Source organism: Natator depressus, chromosome 8 (assembly GCF_965152275.1).
Source record: "Natator depressus isolate rNatDep1 chromosome 8, rNatDep2.hap1, whole genome shotgun sequence".
NCBI classification, from domain to species: Eukaryota; Metazoa; Chordata; order Testudines; family Cheloniidae; genus Natator; species Natator depressus.
This window is the reverse complement of record NC_134241.1, coordinates 90,580,667-90,600,933: the sequence shown is the minus strand read 5'-3', so window position 1 is coordinate 90,600,933 and position 20,267 is coordinate 90,580,667. Positions and strand designations below refer to the sequence as shown.

At 39.3% G+C, this 20,267-nt stretch overlaps 1 protein-coding gene across 9 annotated transcripts in view; it reads left to right on the top strand.

Moving 5' to 3' along the window:
• NFIA (nuclear factor I A) overlaps nucleotides 1-20,267 on the top strand; it is a 450,646-nt gene that overhangs the window by 237,282 nt on the left and 193,097 nt on the right. The window lies entirely within an intron of this gene.

Below are 20,267 nucleotides of genomic sequence, written 5' to 3'. Positions count from 1 at the left end.
ACATCCAGTGGAAACTTCAAGGGGACTGTAGGTCTGCAGATTGTAATTGCATGAGTCAGAATTTGGCCAGACCACTATTGTTAGCACCATTACTCTTACCAAAACTTACCTCGGATTTTTAATGCCAACAGTTGGTCAGGACTCTCCTGGTTTTGCAGATCCTCCAGCAGCACAGCACCTGCTATCCCACTGGGCCCTTTTCTAGTATTGACTCAGAAGGAACAGTAAATTGTGACCATAAGCACATAGGAAAATGGGCTGTACAAGAGGTAATGCCTACCAGTTAACTCTGATGCAGTGGAAAACGGAGGGTGGAAGGGTTTGTACTTGGTTGGAAAACATCCTCCCCGCCCCTCTCCCACCACATGTTTCTCCATAGACCTGTGGATGGCAGCCTTTTCTATCCTGATTCCCCCTATTCACTCATACAAGCATGAAGGCAGCCTGATTTCCACCACTGTATCCAAACTGATCAGGGTCCTTTGTAGCATGGGCTGATTCTTACCTTCTAATTGCTCTCTCTAGATGTAACTCTTTCTTGATTCCATGTATTTCTAAGGCAGGTATTGCTGAGGTATCAAAGCACCAAGATCTAAAAGAAAGACCTTTTTGGGGTGGCATCAGGTAATCTCTCTAAAGAGGAGAAATAGTATAAATTCATACATACTGTTGAGGTTACATCTCAATGGTGGCCTTCAAGGAAAACAAATGTAAGTGTGTTCTTTTTTGCCTTATAAAAAAAGACATTATTTTTTATTATTATTTGGTTAAGGAATTTTGCTGCTTGTTTATTTACATTAGCAATCCATTTAGCACCCACAGGCCACAATCAGGGTTAAAGCCCTGTTATATTACTTACTTTATCTTTCTATTGTCCCTGCTCCAAAGAGCTTACAGACTAAAATAAATCAAGAACAAACAAGCTGGTCAATGTGTCCATTGCTTGGGGGAAAATGAACCTTATTTGAGAACTGTGACAGTATTTAATTTTTAATATTTGTGCCGTATCAAATACAGAATATAATATTTCAAAATAAATAGTAAATAAAAAAATAATGATATGAGGATTACAGCCACCCAGGTGTGCAGTAACATTGACCGCAATAGTAATTAAAGCCTGGGCTTTCCATGTGAAAACGAGATTTTTTCCCAGTACAAGTTTTATATCTTTCTGGGGCCAACAACAAAAATCTTCTGGCAGTTTATTTAATTGAGGTTTTATAGTTTTAACGGTCTAAAACTATATAAAAAAATTCAAGGCTTCTGCTGGCTTTTCAAGACCAGACAAGGGTATGATACAATGTTAAATATATATGTCTATATATGTGTCAGAAGGAGTAAGGGGAGTTTCAGAATAAGGTGTGCTCTTGGTATTTCAGCTCATTGTTATAATATTTACAGTTCCATCAAGCTGTTCTCCACTCATTACAGAAACAATTAAAAATGTTATGGGGGAGCAAACTAATTTTAACATTTAAATCATTGAGTATGAAACCAATTCAGAATTATGGGGCTGAATTATGTGGTGTGGTGTGGCTGCTTTGTGTTGTACTTGTGGTGGAATCTAGCTGTAGATCCAGCGTATCTGACCCTGGGAGGATCACTCCACTTCAGGGGGATTCTCCGATGGCACAGAGGGTCCTATGCCACTGTATTCCTTGTTATCGGTGTTGAAGATGTGGCAGGGAATTTCCTAAGCCACACTATCCCTGGCTGCTGTTTCATGACTGTGAGGCCATTGGCAGCTAGAGTAAATTAGATCTGCCTTACACCGGGCAACCTGACTTACCTTGTGTGACTGGCTTGGCACATAGCTAGCTTAAGGTTCAGGGAGCCAAAGGTAAGCTTTGTGTCAGCTTTTGCAACACATCCGTTTTGCAACACACCCCATGCTTTGTGTGCTCCTCAGATGTAACCAAGGATCTGGCCCACAGCATTCAACATACTTTAAAAGAAAATTAAGCTATGAGAAAAATCAGTAAATCTTAGGAAGGGAGCCCACCATGAACCACTCCAACAAGGGTGATATTCACAGTCTATGAAGTGGGTAAAGACAATTAGAAGGAGTAGACTGAAGCCATTCTACTGTAGTGTATGGATCATTGGGCCTGATTTACATAAGTTTTACACCAGCGTAGCACCGCTGACTTCAGTAGCACTACCTCTGGTTCACACAGATGTGAGAGGAGAGTCAGCTCTGTTGTTATGTTACTCATCTGTTTTTTATTTGTTAGCATGTTCTGGCTCTTTTTATTTTTACTTTATTTTAAGAATTGAAAATGAGCCCAGGTGCAGTAACAATAGCCGAAGCCAAACAAACAGTAATTCAGTCTTAAAGTAGTGGAAGGATAAAGAATGTCATGTACATAAGCAAAAGATAACTGACATTAACACAGTAGGCAAGGTGATTACATACCACGCTATTGACTCTATGTGATCATTATTGCTATTTGGAGGGTTGCTTAAGTGGGTACCTGAAGGTTAAGTAATAGCTGTAGTAGGACAGTGAGAGAAACAGCGAGAGATGAGAAAAACCAGAGGAGGCGATAGAAAGATGGATAGAAGGTTAAGAAAGAGGAAAGTGGATAAGTAGAGGTATGGACATCTGGGGAGAAAGGTGATGTAGTTACGCCTTGATAAGTGATATTTATGGGCCATATGATACCTTTGGCTGAAGCTTCCCGGAGAAAAAATAATACATCTAAGTGGTTGCCGTAAGACAACTTTTTTATTTTTGTCAACACCCCAATATAATAGAAATGTGTTAATATAAATTTGTGAGCTTTAAAATAAAAACAAAAGAAAATCAAGCTTTTTTCTGAATCTCAAAAAAATCACCCACTCCCACCTCCCCCACTTTTGAGCAGAATTGCAGGTGTATTCTCACTTTATCCAAACACAATTAGTATAAATTAGCTCTACTCCAACTCACCTAAAATTCTTTCATCATTTGCAAAAATTTCATTTGTTTTTACACTCAGCGTTAATAGGGCTGTACATGGGTGCAATGGGATGGACTAATGAATCTTATCGGGCTCTGATCCTGCAAAGACTTGTGCATGTGCTTAACTTTACACATTGTCAGGAGTCCCATTTCAGTGAAGTCTACAGGACTACTCACAGTGCATAAAGTTAAGCGTATGCCTAAATCTTTACAGAAGTGAAGCCTTAGACTGTTAACTCTTTGGGATAGGGACTAACTTTCTGTTTGTGTGAAGTACACGTATTACCCTATGGGTACTACTGCAATATAAATACTAATAACAACAACTGTATGTTGGACTCACTGATTAATGCTGGCTTTTCTTTGGAAATGCGCTCATGACAATATATACCCTTGGGGGAATTCTGTCCCCCCCCCCAAAAATAATCTGCACCAAAAATTTAAAAATTCTGTGCCAAAAATTAAAAATATACCATATTTTCTTTGTCAAAATAACACAATATAATCATGTCAGTTTCAATTATTTTGATAATTTATTGAAACTACAATACAATGGATGGAGAATGGGAATGGGGAGCACAGGAGGAAATCCTCAAATCACCTTTGTCTAATAGTAATGTAGCTAGGTTTAATCCTTTATTTCTAGTTATTAGTCAACAAATATATGCAGCTGTATGCTCAGTATTACATCATAGGCAACTGATGAGCAAGTAAGGGCTGGGGTATCAAACTCACAATTTATCTTGGCTACTGACCATGTCCAGAAAGGTCAGTGGTAAACAGTTCATGGAGCACATTTTAATAGGAACATTTTTCAGTTAAAAAATTTAGACCAGTTCTACTCATTAAAGCCACCATAAGCATTTATAAGGCCACACTGTCATTTACAATATTGCTCCTATCCACTCTGGCAGTGTAAAGGAACCTTAAAACTTTTACACCTGTTTTATGCTGCTGGGGGAATTCAGTAACAGTGGGAACAATTCACTAACAATGGGAACAACTAAGCAGGTAGGCTGCTACATTATGCTCTTCCTGTGGGGACAGAGCCTGTCTCATGCGTACCTCCAAATACCCCAAGGCCCTGGCCCTCCACTCTGGGCATGCCACAATAGCGAGCAGAGTGACACAGCCTCTCTCGTTCTCTTGCTTGCATGCCCAGCCCTGCCCCCTGGTGGCAACTGACATCTCTCCATGTATGCATGCGCAGCCCTCTCTCCCCCTGCGCAGATCTATGCCGTCTGCTCCTTGCTGCTGGGGAGGAGCGAGTGACCGCTTTTGCAGCTTTCCTTTGCTTCCCCTCAGAAATTATTTTTCTGTGAGGAAGCAAAGAAATCTACGGACAACATGAATTCTACGCCCGTGCAATGGCGCAGAAGTCCACCAGGAGTAATTATAATATCATGCCAGAGAATGTGGTTTAATTTCAAATTCTATTAACATATTTCCTAAACATAACAGGGTGATATTTTTCAAGGAAATAATTCTCTTCTTTATGTTGAGTGAGGAATAAAATGCTTATTTTAATATCCAGTTTTCCCGGCACTGGGGCTAACTATTTCATTTAAATTAATATCTACAAGAGAGACATTGCAAATTTAATATTAACACACAATACTTTATACTATGGGGTTTTAGGGTGGCTGTGCACAAAATATGTATTTGCAGTCCAAACTAGCTAATAGTTTTGCAAATGGTGAACATAAATTGTAATATCTATACTTCCCAGCTTGCAGTAGTGTTGTCTGAAGTCTGGGATGACTGATGTTAATCTCCAACTTGTTTTGTGGCTTTCCAAAAATGAACTTGAAGTAGAATAAAATGTGATGTAAATCCATTCATATTTATATTAATAATAGAAAGCAATACACAAAGTATATCCTATATAATAAGTTATTTAACATAACTTAAAAGTAGAGACATTCCTATTATGAAAGAGAAAAAGTATTCAAATATATCAGCTGTTAATTGCATTGCTGGTCTTTGAGTTTCCACCTTCGTGATGGCTGTATCTTAAATTCATCTTCTTGAACTGAATGTAGAGATTTAAAACATTAAAAAAATTAGATGGAGATAATGGGACCATCCATCTTCCTTTTGGGGGTTTATAATGCTGCAAAATAATTTTTATTTCTAATGGGTCAGATCTTCCAGTCCTTATTTTACACTTTACTCAGACAAAACCCTCATTTGAATACTCGGTATCTCCCATAGTAAGACAAGTAAGCATTGCAGAATTTGACGTATTATTATTCTTTATGTAGGGCTAGGTTATGCAAGCTTTACTCATGCAGGTGAGGACTTATATGAGTAGCCCCATTGAAGTCACAGGGTGAAATCCTGACCCATTAAATCAGTGGGAGTTTTGCTACTGACTTCAAGAGAGCCAGCATTTCACACACTGCAACTGCTTATGGAATAAGATGCTACTCTGTGTGAGTGAGAGTATCAGAATCTGGCCTTTAGTTAGGGTAATGAAACGTCATAGCAACATATTGATTTGGAACCAAATCTCATGCATTACCGAGACCCTGCAACTTGCATTCAGATCAATGGGAATTGTGGGGACTAAGATCTTTCAGGATTGGGCCCTATATCAAACAAGAATCCAGGGAATAATTCATAGTGTAGTTGTTTGTTGAGTAGTGATGTAGTTTTAGCCATGGGCAGTGGATTTGTTTGAAAGCAAACAGACACATACCAATTGATGGGAGCATAATGCAAATAGGATAAATGGGTAGATTAAGGATGGGTAAAATGAAAAAAGAAACTGAATGAATAAAACACTTTATTGTTCCTGGAAGGCCAATCTAGCTAACATTTAATCCTGGAGGAGTTCTAGTAGGATAAAATGTTACCTGCTTTGACTTTTTAAGCCTTACAGAATTGTCTTGGAATTTTCTTTTTCATTCATTTTTGGTGCATTGGTAACTTGATCTGTTAATCTGAATTACGGAAGTGTGGTTTACATTTCCTTTTTTTTCTTCTATTTTCTTTCTTTTATTTCCGTTAAGGGTGGAGTAAAATACATGTTTAACTTGCAGTGGCAGTGACATGCTTAACATTGAGCCTCAGGTGGTTAGTGGGGACATTATTTATTTATTTATTTTGTTGAGGGGTTGGGCGGGGGAGAGGTTGTGTTTGCCTGATGATTATGAGGCAGGCAAAAGTACTCTCACAAAACTGCAGCACTCACGCCAAGAGCCGAAGTAATTTCTTGCTGTACAAGACCACAAAATGAGTGGTTACAATGTGAGCAATTGTGTATTATTTGTAAGGACTGAAGCGTGGCATATAGTTGTTGCTTTTAGCTTATCTCCTTTTTGACCTTCCCTAATCACTATTCCTTGTACCTTTTGTAGACCTTAGCACTCCTTCACCTGAAAGGGCAGGCAGGGAGGCTGTTTTAATGAAGGCAATGCTACGTCAAGGGTGATTCTTGGCAGAACCCTTCCCAGCCAACCTGACCTAGCACCTCAGCAACATTCTTGGCCTTGTCCAGCAACAGCTTGAGAACCCAGGTCTGTTTCTGAATCGAGGTGGCAGTGCGTTGCCATATGTCAACAACACGTCATCCTGATTAAATTTTTAACCACATCTATTCTGCTGTCCACATAATAAACCGTTCTCAGCCCACTGCATAGCAGAGGCCTCTTCAATATTGATCCTAGTCCTACTGTGGAAACATGCTACTGGTAGCTCAGTACAACTGAAGGCATAACTCTTTCTTTCTACCAAGCTCATCACCTTAAAGCTGAACCTGAGTGGGACTTCCTGTCCCTAATGACACTGCTGAAAGAAGTTACTTGTTTAGTTGAGTCTGAGTAGTAGTTCTATGTTCTGGATCAGGAAATAAAAACACTTTTAAAAATTGCTTGTGAGAGCCTTTTGTCTTAACTTGTCTGATAGAAAGTGTCCTGTCCAGCCTGTCTGAGGCTTGGAAGGAGAGAGAACGCTCTTCTAATGGGACACAACCTAGACAGCCTCTCACTCAGGGACTTACTCTTTTGTTGCTTTTTCACTTCCTTCTCCATGTTCCCCATCAGTTGCAGAAGACCTGTCATTGCTCTCCATATATGAGCTGATGCAACACAATTTACAATGTTTTCAACAGCTTTTATGATGCACCTCTCCCCCAGTCCAAGCAAGCTACCATGCTAGATTCCTCACCCAACCAGCTAGACTTCATGGGGTATCTGACACAGGGAGTGAATACCCATTGGGGGTTTTGTATTGAGAAGGTTTTCTGCAGGTTTCCACCCAAGGGAGGATGTCTAAATCCTCCAAGACACGAATGTGTCACACTCAAGGTTTCAAATAGGCTGTTAAGATCACACACTATTAGACACTCCAAATGATCATTTTGAGACTGAGATGCTGGGGAACAAAGATTTTTCCAGCTTCTTCTCCCTATCCCCTTTTATTTTTTCTTCTTAGGTGGGAGGAGGTCTCCTTAGGTGGAAGGGGTGCTGATGCTAACACCTTCCCCTGAGGAAGTACCTGTGTGATCCTACATACCATCTAAATTCCTGCCTCTCTGAGAAAAGCAAGGTAGGTTGTAAATAAATATGATAGAAGTGACAGGTTAGTTTGTTAGCTAACCCTGACTTCTTTTAAGCTGATATGAGCCTACGGACCTGCAGGTCTTGGAAGGAACTGTGAGAGCGACAGAAAATTCCATCCCTTCACTCTGCCATTTGGACTACGTTTTTGTGTTCTCAGTCTAGTAAGGAGAGCATATGGAGTGCGAGAGTAACTGGCCCAGAGGTTGTAGGCACAGGGAAAATGGGTTTCCCTTGACACCTGAACTTGCTTTATGGTTTGGAATACACTTTTGTGGTTGTTTCAGAAACTGTTCTGGTGCTGTCCCCAAGGGGAACCCAGACTGTTTACCAGCAAAGCAGAGGGTCTGGCTTGTGTGATGAATCTGCTGAGCCATCATAGGTCAGCAGGGGGCAGTGTGACAAATCTGCTTGGTGTGAACTTGCTTTGGAGAGATAGGTCAGGAGGAAGGGAAGAGTCCTGTGCCATTGGGAGGGTGGTGGGTGAGGATGGAGTTGAGCAGAGTGTCTGGCGGCCCTTGGAGGAGTGTGGCCATTGGAGACAGTTGATAGAGTGCTTGTTGGCACTCAGCAAGTGCTGAGCCTATCAGGTCTAGTGTTTGGAGCTCCGGCAGCACTTGCCTTCAAGCTCGTGTTACCCAGGGTATGTTAGCCGGACAAGTAGAAGGGACTGGTGTACGTGGCACTCCAGCAAGCCTGCAGGGTGATACTTCCAGTGGAAGCAGGACTTCAGACCAGCGTAAGTAGGAAAACTAAGTTTGCCTTTTAGTTGCAATAGCCAGTTTCTTGATATAGCTAGGCAAATTATGCAAAAAGTATTTCTTATTATTATTTGTAGAGCAACCAGCACACAAAACTTCTGGTTTTCCCCTGGCTTTCCCCTGAGCTTTCACACTGCTCAAGTCAGTCTGTAGAGCTGATCAAGTTCCTCGAAATGTGAAAGGAAAAACACCATCTGAACTTTGCATTTAAAAAAAACACCTGTCACAGCCTCTCTGATATACCGTATTCAAGCATCTGCACAAGGAAGGAGAGAATTTGGATCAATTTTTATGGATAGTCAGTTTTTCAAGCCAGTGCCAAAAGATATGCTCTTAATTCTCAAAAAGAAAAGGAGTACTTGTGGCACCTTAGAGACTAACAAATTTATTTGAGCATAAGCTTTCGTGAGCTACAGCTCACTTCATCGGACTAACACGGCTGCTACTCTGAAACCTGCTCTTAATTCTGATTCAGTAACTGACTTCTTGTGGATACTGTGCCAACGTACAGTAGAGAGATGCTATTTATTTAGCAGTGATTATAACCATGCTTTGTTTTAATATATATGTATTATAGTATAAGGGTCAGATCCACAGCAGGTGTAAATAGGTATAGCTCCACGGACTTCAGTAATACACACCATTTGACAGTCTGGCCCATTGGGTTTTTTTAAATGTGTATTGACTGTGTCCTGCAATATTAAAAACCTTGTCATTGGTGACCAATGATGTCGTCTAATGTACTGCTGACTTTCATGTAGTATAACTATTAATAACAATGAGGGGAAATTAAGTGTCCTAAGTATGACTTTTCTTATGCTTCTAAAGTCTATTCCAGTCTTGCACATATATTAAATATAACATTTAAATGCCTATTGCAGTGTCTGATGTTGAAGCACTATCTGTTGGAGGAAGGAGCTTTATCCCAGTTCTACTTCTGTCTTACTGTGTGGTCCAGGGGACCTGCCTGTGTCTCAGTTTTCTCATCTGTAAAATGGAGATAATGATACATAGAAACGAGTAAACTCCTCTTCTTCTTCATTGTTGTCACTTCCCTATTTGGGGTCAGCAGTTTCTCCCAAAACTCATGACTGGCTGTCATGCAAGTTGGTCTCTCTAAGGTCCTCTGTTATCTGCTTCGTGTACCGAGTCTGTGTCCTACCCCTTGGTTGTTTTCTGTGCACCATCATTGCAAGGGCCACCCCACCAATGTAACTCTCAGGTCTCTGCTGGACATATCCATACCAGTGTAGCCTAGCCTCCCTCAACTTATCTTCAGCTGGGGCAACCTGCATTAAGCCCCTCACAACTTCATTTTGTTTCCTATCACAGAGTAAATAAAGTCTTAAGAAATATTTTTAAATGTCTTTTGATGACAGGTCACATTCTGTACTTGGATATATGGATCATTATTGAAAACAAGAGAAATCGGAGTCATTAGGAAAATGGCAAAGGGTAAATATACTTAACGAAACATCAGTCGTGGGGAAATTTTTATTAGGAACTAGTATGTGATGCCAGCCTCAGCTCTGTGTTTGCCCACACCTCTAGTAAATGTCTGTGCCTTGTCCCACGCCACCCCATGTATGGATCATTCTTCTTGAGCTGGTGTGCAAGGCTCCTCACCTTCTGCTTATTCACATTCCTCACAATGACCAACCTCTATTGGATGCCTACAAGTAACTTCAGCAGCATGGTTGTAGGGGAATTTGGGATTATCCATCTGTCCGTTTATCTATGTATACATCTGCCCACTCTTCCACCCACCTACTCTTATTAAGTGGGTGAGGCCAGTCACCACCTTATCACTGCACTTGCTTGTTTTTCCTCTGCCCTCCATCTCACTGTTGTTAAGGCATTGGACTGGGGAGAGCTGGGTTCACTTTCCAGCTCTGCTATAGCGTTCCAGTGTGACTTCTGGAAAGTCCCTTAATTACCCATCTACAAAATGGAAACAGTAACCCTACCATTTCTCAGAGGAATGTTGTGAGGATAAATTAATGAATTATTGTGTGGTGCTCATATGCTATAGTGATGAAGGCCATAGGTAGTAAGAGAGCTACAACAGGAGCTGTGCTTTCTTTTGTGTTTGTACAGTGCCTAACACATTCGTGGCATTACCAAATACAAAGTAATAATGATAATAGTAATAATGCAGGATTGCACCTAGAGAAGTACAACATGATTAGAAACAGCCAGCAAGAATTTATGAGAGGTCAATTGTCATGGCAGACAAGGAGAAAGACAATGGATGTTGTGTATTCCTTTCCTAAAAGCATTTAGGGTATACAGGTCCCATTGATTTTCATTTTGTGCTAGGCACTAAACTCCCATAGGTGATTTTGAAATTCCCACTTTACTGGATTGGGCCCTTTCTGTTTGCACATTGAACTTTTATCGGCTGTGTCTCACATATTGCAGATTGTAGCTGGTTGGACAGAACAGCTTCTCAGAAACAGTAAATGTTGAGTGGCTGCAAATGGCAATTTCAGCTGAAAAGGAGTAACTAATCAGACAGCCAAGACGTCAGTTTTGTACCTCACTTGTTAATAATAAAGACACAAAAACATATGTAAATAATGTCCATTGTTTTATTTAAACTCATGAATGCTTACAAATTCAAAGTGAAGGCTCAGACTCAGCCTGTAGCTCACTCTGAAATGCCTATTTGCAGCATGTACAGTGTGAGGTGTGTGTCATCACGCTCTTTTGATACCCCTTGGATGCTTCAGCACAAGGATTGCCGTTTGTACAGAGCTTCTGCCTTAACTCTGAATTTCCTGTTTTTTGGGGGGGGGGGGTTAAAGTGCACGTTTGTGATTGCGTTCTCTTTTTTGATTTTTTGTAGTAATAACAAATGCAATTAAATAGAGACAGAATGAGGGAGGAGGGTAGAACACTGACAAAGTGGATGTGAGGTCACACAAGATAAAGGCTGCAAATTAAGAATTGGTCAGAATACATAAGGTTTGACTCAGTGAATTATTAGATGCACAGTAGATTAACATGAAGGGGTTAAATTTCTGAACACTGACTAAGGGATAGCTACTCTGTTATTTGTTTAACAAAATTTTTTGTGTCTACATATTTCTAATCCAGTGTGTTTTAGATTCATTGCAAATAATTCTTTCAGCTGTTTCCTAGGTATCCTGTCACGCAAATGGATAAAACAATATAGCTAGCTCAGTGGAAAAAACAATAAATTATACAATAAAATGTGTGCACTGTATTTTTTGTGTTAGGGCCTTATTCACCACTTGTGCTACTCCAGTTTTACACCAGTGTAACTCTGGAGTTAAAGTGGCATAACACTGTAGTAATTCAGTGATGAATTAGGCCCTTAGTATCTATCGTGTGCCTAGGTTTTAAAAATGGTTAAGATAAAAATATTCATTCAATAATCCATTTGAAGTTTACTAATTAGCAATAATGGTGACTTTGGTAATGTTAATATTTAAGCAAATATGTCCGCTGTATAACTTTATCATATGAATATTCAAAAACTGGAAATCCAGTATTGTCATAGGTGTAAAATTAACATGGTAAATCAGTTTCCCCCATCAGAGAACATACTAAAATCTGGGGGGAAATAAGAAAAATAGTTTAATTTTTGGCTACGTAACAAAGTTCAGTTTAAGTGCTGTCAAGACATTTATAAAAACGGCTCTGCAAATCGCAAATAGTACACATTTGTGTATAAACTATGTAAACATCAAAAATTGATCTTCCATACAATCATGGCATGTCACTTAATCTGAATTTTAACAAATTTTGTGAAGGGTGAAATGGAGATGAAACAACATAAAGACTTCCTGGAAGCACCTAAAATTGTGCTGATGAAACAATCTGCCAATCACACGAGCGAGCAATTTTCTTTTTATTTCCAAGCATCAGCTCATCTCATTGTGTTGACTTTGAGAGATTTGTCTCCTCATGTTATCAGATGTCCACTCCACGGTAGCAAACGGTGAAAGAGACTCTTATAACAAACTGAGGCATATTAATATGTATTTGAAGGGACACCAACATGATTTATTAAGATTAAAAATGGATGTATCCTAAAAGTATCCATATAGAGACCTCCAAACATGCCGCAGACTTGCATTGGAGGGGCCTCATGTCGTGCCCATTGTGTATGTGAGTCTTCATGCTCATTCATTGTGTGGTCTTTACTGAAATTGCCACCAAGGGTGTAAGTTAGTGCTGTTCATGGAGGAAGGGGTTTTGTTGTTGTTGAGACACCTCTCTACTGGGCACTAGACTGCAAACATCAAATTCATTTCACTTTGGCCATTTCACTTTTGGTCATCAGATGGTCACTACCCAGCTGACTGTATTTAACCGTTGATCTAATAGCCAGTGACTTGTAGCCACATAACACTTTGAGGGATATTCGCTGGTTACTAAGATATTCATGATTTAAAATGATGTGCTTCAGTTGGTCAATAAATATTTTCTTCCTGAAAGGTCCTTGAATACCAAGTGTACTTTTAAAACAGGATACAGTGCAGGCAATCCCATAATTTTGTTATAAACAAATTTATGTTTCTATTTCACACCTACAACATAATTCAAAATACTATCATATGCAAGGAGTCTAAGGAAATACGTGTTTATAAACTCCCCATTCAGTCCACAGAAGGGATCTTTAGGTGTTTCCCTGATGGTACTCATATGAATCCTTCTTCAGTTAAATGAAAATTTTGTGGCACTGACTTGGTGTCCTTTGGATTCATAGGCCCCATGTATTTTCAAAGGTCCCATTCTTTCTTCCTCCTCTGTCACAAAAATGTTTGATTATAAACACTGAATAACAAAAAGGTTGTGTCTCCCCCCTTCCCCCCCCAATAGCAATATTCTAAGAATTATATATTTAAAAGAGTGGAGGCAGTGGGGTTGGGAAATCTGTTTATTCAACACTTTTTTTTAAATTACAGTACTGTCCTATCTCATTCATGGTGCCAGAATTTTTTTGTATCATAGGGAGCATCATTAAATTAGCTCACTTTATTCATGCTCCTAATGGCACTGATGGCCTGGATTCTCATTTGCATTAAGGCCCTTTTACACAGCTCTTGATGTGTAAAGAGGTCTTAAAGTAGGTGCATCTGGACTATATATCTGCTTTTAGGGCTCTTTACACTGTTAAGAGTGGTGAAAAGGGGCCTTGGTCTAAATGTTGCCCAGTGACGTAAATGGGGCAGCACTCATGAGTAAGGCAAGCAGCGACTGGCCTCATATGTGTTGCTGTAGTTCCTAGCAATGGATAAGCACATTCTCACTCATAGTAAAACTGCCCTTCTGTGACTCAAACCCCAGCCTTTTTAAAGGCTTGCACAAGGGATCTTCAATACCTTCCTTCTCATTCAGACTCTTGTTTCACCCTGCTCCCCCCTGCCTCCCATCTTCTACAAGCCCTGTTTCACATTGAAGATCCTGATTTAAGGTCTAGTAATTGTGTTAGCCACTCTGCTGGGCCCCCTGTGAAGGTTCTTTCAAATCTCGTGTGGTCTGGCAAGTGCTGCCATTCTGGGGAATCTCTGACCAGTGAAATACCAGAGTATGGGAATATAAATGGATCAGGGCCCAGGAGAGTTCCCGCTGGATTGGCCAGACCTTAAAGAGGTTTCTCAAAAATAAGGATGAGTTTGTAAGAGACTGTTCTAATCTCCTTTGGCTGCCAATGTTTCCAAAGGACTGTTCTGGCAGCCTAGATTTGCCAGGGCACTGGGACCTTTCCCTTGCCCATGCCCACCATCTGGCAGCCAGGAGAAGAAGTAATGGCTCTATGCCAAGCAGGGATTCCCCTTTCCTGGGATCTGCCAGGTTAAGGCTGCTTAACTCTGACGAGGCATAAAACAGCTGCAGTGCAGCTAAGAATTGGGGCCTTAGATGGATAAATAACTGCCACTATCATATCTGTAATGGGACTGCCAGCAGATGACAGTAGGGCTGTTTTGTTGTAGGTTTTTTGGATTCTTTTTTTATGAGAATACTGTAAAGATTTCAGGCCTGATCCTCAGTTGGAGTAAATTAACAACTGCTGAGGATCTGGCCCTACACTGATAAAATTAAATAAAAATATCAGTCCTTTTATCTGTGTGCAAATTAAGTGAGTTAATGTGATATGAAAAAATGTTTGTTTACATTGTAATCTTGCTCTAGGGTAGTAATCTACAAATTGATCTGAAAAGATTGTATGTGCTTTGGGGAAAATAGAAAATTGTGTTAAGCCACAGTTTCACTAATTATTGACTATAGGGAGCTGAGCTCTGGGTATCTCTGAGACTATAATAATAACTATGTGGAGTTATCTTTTAAAAGTGATATCACACAGGACTTTAAAGAGCAGATTAAAACTAAGGTTTTCCAATTGACTTCGGTTTACTGTAGTTATGAAAGTGTAACATTTTGAAGTAGAGCAAATAATTAACAAGTGAAGAAAAAATAATATCACTCCAAAGAAAAAGCAAAACAAGCAGCATCTTGTAGATGAGCACATCAGCTGAGGCAAGATCTACAGAAGAAACCTTTGCAGGTAAAAGCAGTTTTGATTAGGGGTGTGATTTTTTTTGCAACATTTCTGTACTGGCGAAAGCCCTAGTGCAGACTCAGTTATACCAGCTTGAAAGAGCTTTTGCTCGTATGGTTTATTTTACGCAGGGAACTGGTACAAGCACTTGTTTGCTGGTATAAGCCTCATCTATGCAAAGAGGGTTTGCAGGTATAGCTGTACTGATATAGTTACATTAGCAAGCTGTTTCTAGTGTACACCTGTCCTTCTTAAATTAAGTAATTGCATGTAGAGGTTGCACTGGCTCCAAAGGATGTCAATAGCAAAACTCCTTTTGATATCAATGGGAACAAAGATTGGCCATTCCTGTTGTACAGTGATGTTTTTTGAAACCCTCAGAATCTTCATGAATGTCTTATCTAGAGTCTAGTGGTGACAGGACGTGCAAAGATTTACTGTCACTCGCAGCATTATTATTATTTATACCCAGAAAAGGATTGTTGCTAAACACTTCAGTTCTACCACCCGTACCCTAATTAGGCCAGATCCCAAACTGCGTAAGTCAGTGTAGCTGCAAAGTAACTATGCCAATTTACACAACTCAGGATCTGGCCCACTCAGTAGTACTTTATGCTGCAAGTAGTCCCATTAAAATGAATAAAACTGTTTGCAGAGTAAGGTATTAACTCAGTGGGTAACTGAATGTGGCCTATAAGTGTATAGTAGTAAAATACTGGGGAGGAAGTAACCCATAATTGTAAAAAAAATGAAAGCATACATACTGCGAATGTTTTTTAATGTACTGATAAAGCAGATGTGTATATTCAAGCCTTTTGCTATTTTATTTTTCATGCAAAGTGAAATTTGTTAAACATTCATGGTTTTGGAAAGCATATGTAAAGGTCTTGAGTTTTCTGTTCTTTTCATAGATCTGTTTATTTAAGTAGCATGATCCTATCATTGGAAGTATAGTAGAACAAAAGTATCTATCTAATTAAATCTTATCAGTCTATTCAGGAATTTATACTGTGTTCATCACCTTGGTATATACAGGAGATTTTTGTAGAAGGAAAATGGGGCACCTGAGATTAAATGAGTGTTAGATGATGAAAGATAAGGGTTAAAACTTTTATGATTACAGTACTAACATTTCTTCTCTGTCATCAACTCTCTGATATTTTAGCATTTCAGAAAGAAAGAAAGAAAGATAGATAGATTACACTATGTGGCACCTAGATATTTGGTATTGTGTAGTAAATGTGGTGAGGGCTCTTTGATTTATTACCTAAAGATATTAATAACTGCAATATCTTTAATCTTAGATCTTATAATAACAACTTTAATAATAAACAATAAACAACAACAATAATAATTAATAATAATAAGATAATGCTTTCCAATGCCTGTAAAAGATCTAGCAAATATTTTTGGTTAACACTAGGCAATACTACAACATGGCTGCATTGCAGGATCACAGGAACTGGCATTTTCACTAAAGTACCTGTACTTGTGAATCGAGGAATTCTTCAGTTTCTTAACTCTGTGAAAACCCTTTTCAAACAATATTTTTAAAGTGTTAGAATATTTGTGTCTTTTCGATTTTTTTGTGACAGATCCTAAATATCTTACAAGGAAATGTGAAAATGTTCATAGCACACAGCACTTAAAAGAATACATAGCAAACTACCATCCGTGGAAAATTTAAAGGGAGAAAGTTTCCATGCAATCACTACTTGTGCAATATTATCAATGTTAGCTCAGAGCTCAGTTCTCCTGCTGTTGAAGTCAATGTCGCAATCCCTGTAGACTGCATGGGAGCAGGAGCTGACCCTTGCTTTGTCCCAGGATGATCTCCTTCGATTAAAAGAAAGGTTAAAGTTAGATCCGTTTCTTGTTTAACATAATTAAATATATGCGTTAATAATAAATCAACAGAATTTCATCCAGTATAGTCAAGCCCCTTTCATTTTCATAGCAAGCTAGCAGAAGGTACTTGCTATTGATATTTCCCCCTCCTACTTTTTTTGAAACTACTACAAAAAACAAGCAAACAAAAACCAACCCAACCGATAAACACTTCAGTGGTTTTATGAAAGTCCAAACTGAGGGCTAGCTTTTGCTCTTACATAAGTGTGCAGAAGAGCTCTTGAAGCCAGTGAGAGCTGTAGGCCTGCATTTGAAGGCAGAATTTGGCCCATAATTTGTTGTTTGTATAAATTAGTGGCCAAGACAAATCTAAATGGTGTTAAAGAGGTTGGGGCAGGTGCTGAGCTGTTGTCAATTGTTGCAGCTCCATGAAAGCGAATAGAGTTACACTGATTTATGCCCTCTGAGAACCTGGCCTCTTGTCATGTTTCCCACTGAAATCCCAGAAAAGTTCCTCGTGATTGCCTCCCTGCAAAACAGATTCATTAACATCTTGGTTCTCAACTCCTCACTGAATCAACCTAGGCAGCAAAGTGGATTGGAGTAGGTTAATTTTGTGCACAAGATGTTGCAAGGCTTCTTAGCCCAGTTTCCTGTGATGATACATATCTCCTTTTGTTTTCCTGGCCAGATCATTCTGGTTCAGAGAAGTAAATAGAACAACAGGAATAATCCAGTTCCACAGGTCCTAAATGAATGATGTATACTTAATTCAATCTTTATTATTCTACCTGTGCCAGTGAATATTCTCCTTGCTGCTGGGTAAGCCCAGATGTACACCATCTGCTTGTCTGATGATCTTTGACATGATTGAGAGGCCACCAAAAATACCTGGTGATCTCATACCTTGTAACTGACTGGTATAAAAGGAGAAGATGTTAATAATCAAACACCTTAAACTTTTGCTGGACACATTTTCAAAGTAAACTCCACCCAGCCTCTAAAACTGCATGCGTCTAAGCTTTTGCATGTAGATTTGTCTTCAGCCAAATTTTTGCATACATCAATTTTTAAATGCAAAATTTTGTAGAATCTGCTTTGGACGGTGCTTTTGAAAATCTGACCCTGTAATTCTACCTCCATATGCTTTGTAAGAGCTCTACTTCTGTGCCTGCCCAGTCTGCTATTGTAGCTGCCTACATCTTGAATTCCTGTCAACCATAGTCATGGGGTCTTATGGCCAAATAGGTTGTTATTTTCCTTAGAACTAACTTTCCCGTTTTCGTACCTGAAAGAAAACTCACACCTTTTAGGAATGGGTAGAAATATCAGCCTATATACCTCATTGGGCAATTCAGAAAGAGCCTGACCCTGCATGGTGCTGAGTGCCTCCTGCCAAGTGCTGAAGTCAATAGAAACTGAAGTCACTCAGCACCTTATAGGATCAAGCTATAAACTGGAGCACTGACCTCCACTGGGCTAATACTGTGTACATAGTCTGACCCGGATCCACAGCTGTTGTAAAATGATGTAGTCTACTGAAATCAGTGGAGCTAAGCGGAGGGTTACATCTGCTGGGGCTCTGGTCCTCTGTGTCCAGTCAGTGGGTTGTGCTTATTGTCTCCATTTTTCTAAATGTGCTTGAGCAGGTACTTTTGATTTTTGTCTTTTTTAAAATTTACAGCATTAGAATAGATGTTCAGTGCTACCCTCTTTCATAGCTCAGAGATGTGGTTTATCAGCATGGCAAAAGAAAGTATGAAAAGGTCAGTTCAAGTGTAGGAAAGACAGGAGATCTGTACAAATTAGATGTTTCTAAGGGTGAACTAATTGGTAGCATGGTTAAAATGGCATTCATAACACACAATATAGAGAAATGATCATATCTTTTAAAAGCCTGTAGAGTCTTCCTTTGCCAGAAGGATTAGCTCTACCTTCTTACTCATTGGCTTTATGGTAGGGTGTTTTTTCATGGTAGAGAGTAATTTGGGCACAGTGCCGACAGGGTCCAGACTTGTATCCCTCACTGTATCACTACTACATCTGGAAAAATCTGGACCTGAAAATGTTGCCACATACATGGCAACAGCCAGAATAACAATACAGGCAACACATATACCTTATAAACCATCTGGTAAAAAAATACCGAGTCAAGGTCTACCCAAATATTTTCAGTTTTATTTATTCAACCCAAACCTTATAAATCAATTGTATTTTTTTCCTTAATAGAATTACTGACTAAGCTTAAAAAGAAAAGGAGGACTTGTGGTACTTTAGAGACTAACAAATTTATTTGAGCAAAAGCTTTCGTGAGCTATAGCTCACTTCATCGGATGCATGTATCCGATGAAGTGAGCTGTAGCTCACGAAAGCTGATGCTCCAATAAATTTGTTAGTCTCTAAGGTGCCACAAGTCCTCCTTTTCTTTTTGCGGATGCAGACTAACACGGCTGCTACTCTGACACCTGACTAAGCTTAGTAGAGAGAATTAAAAAAAAAACTAACCTTCCATGAAGAACCCCGAGAGGTGGTCTACACTTAATGGTCAGAAATCTCGGTACATTTTACAAAGGCTACAGTGATATGGTCCCTTTGATTTTGCAGGAAAACTAGCATTTTTTTGACCCCCTGATCTGTTTGTCCATATGCTGGTATGCAACCATGAAAAATCCTCCATCTTGCTTGCAACACACATCTCAACCAGTCTGTAATTACATTAATCTTTTCCTTCAATCATCTCTTGTCCTGGTTCAGCACGTTCAGATTTTTCACTGAACTTTTGTGTCAATATCAAAATCTTGAACCAAAAGCAGCACATCTGTGGGTTCTTAAATGTGGTGTTCTAATGCCAGCTTGAGTGTCAAGAATTAGAGAACTATCAGGAAACAGTCATGATTGAATTCAAATTTTCCAGTGTATTTATGGTCTGTTTGGTCAACCTACTGAGTGACATTTAATTACAGGACTTCTTTACAGCACTCCAGGTAAGCTACCTAACAAAGCACAATGAAGGTAGGAAATCCCAACAATACTTTGTAGGAGTTGGAAAATGACAGAACTGCTTTCAAGTTTCCAACTGTGAGAGTCTAGTCATAATAACAGAGTTTCAGAAGCACTTGTCCTCTCATTTGCCATGAATGATATGTGTGCTAGCGCAAGGTGCTTTAAAATAATTTGACTCCTTGTTCACTCTCACTTTTGTAACCAGGTTCTTGAATATTCCGGTGAATACAGAAGCCAAAGTAGATAGAAATAAAAATGCATTATTCAAAAAAGCTTATTGTTAGCTTTTCTAGCCCAAGTTTACTATAATGTATAGGCTGTCAGTCAGTACAGGTGAATGCTTGGAATACCTAGGACACATACATATTGTGTGTCACACCTTTTTGTGTACACTAACTGACAATTTACATATACTGCATTGAATTAGACTGTTATGCAAAATTATGCAATCCTCCCTGGGAGCAATGCTCTTATACATTTGACCAAAGTTGCAACACTAATCAGGACTTGTGTACCTTTGACTACTTACTTTTTAATATTTTTAAATATGTGTATTTTACAGCAAAGCCTTTTGCAGTTGATTTGCTCATACAATATGAAGAGCTGTATATTTTCCT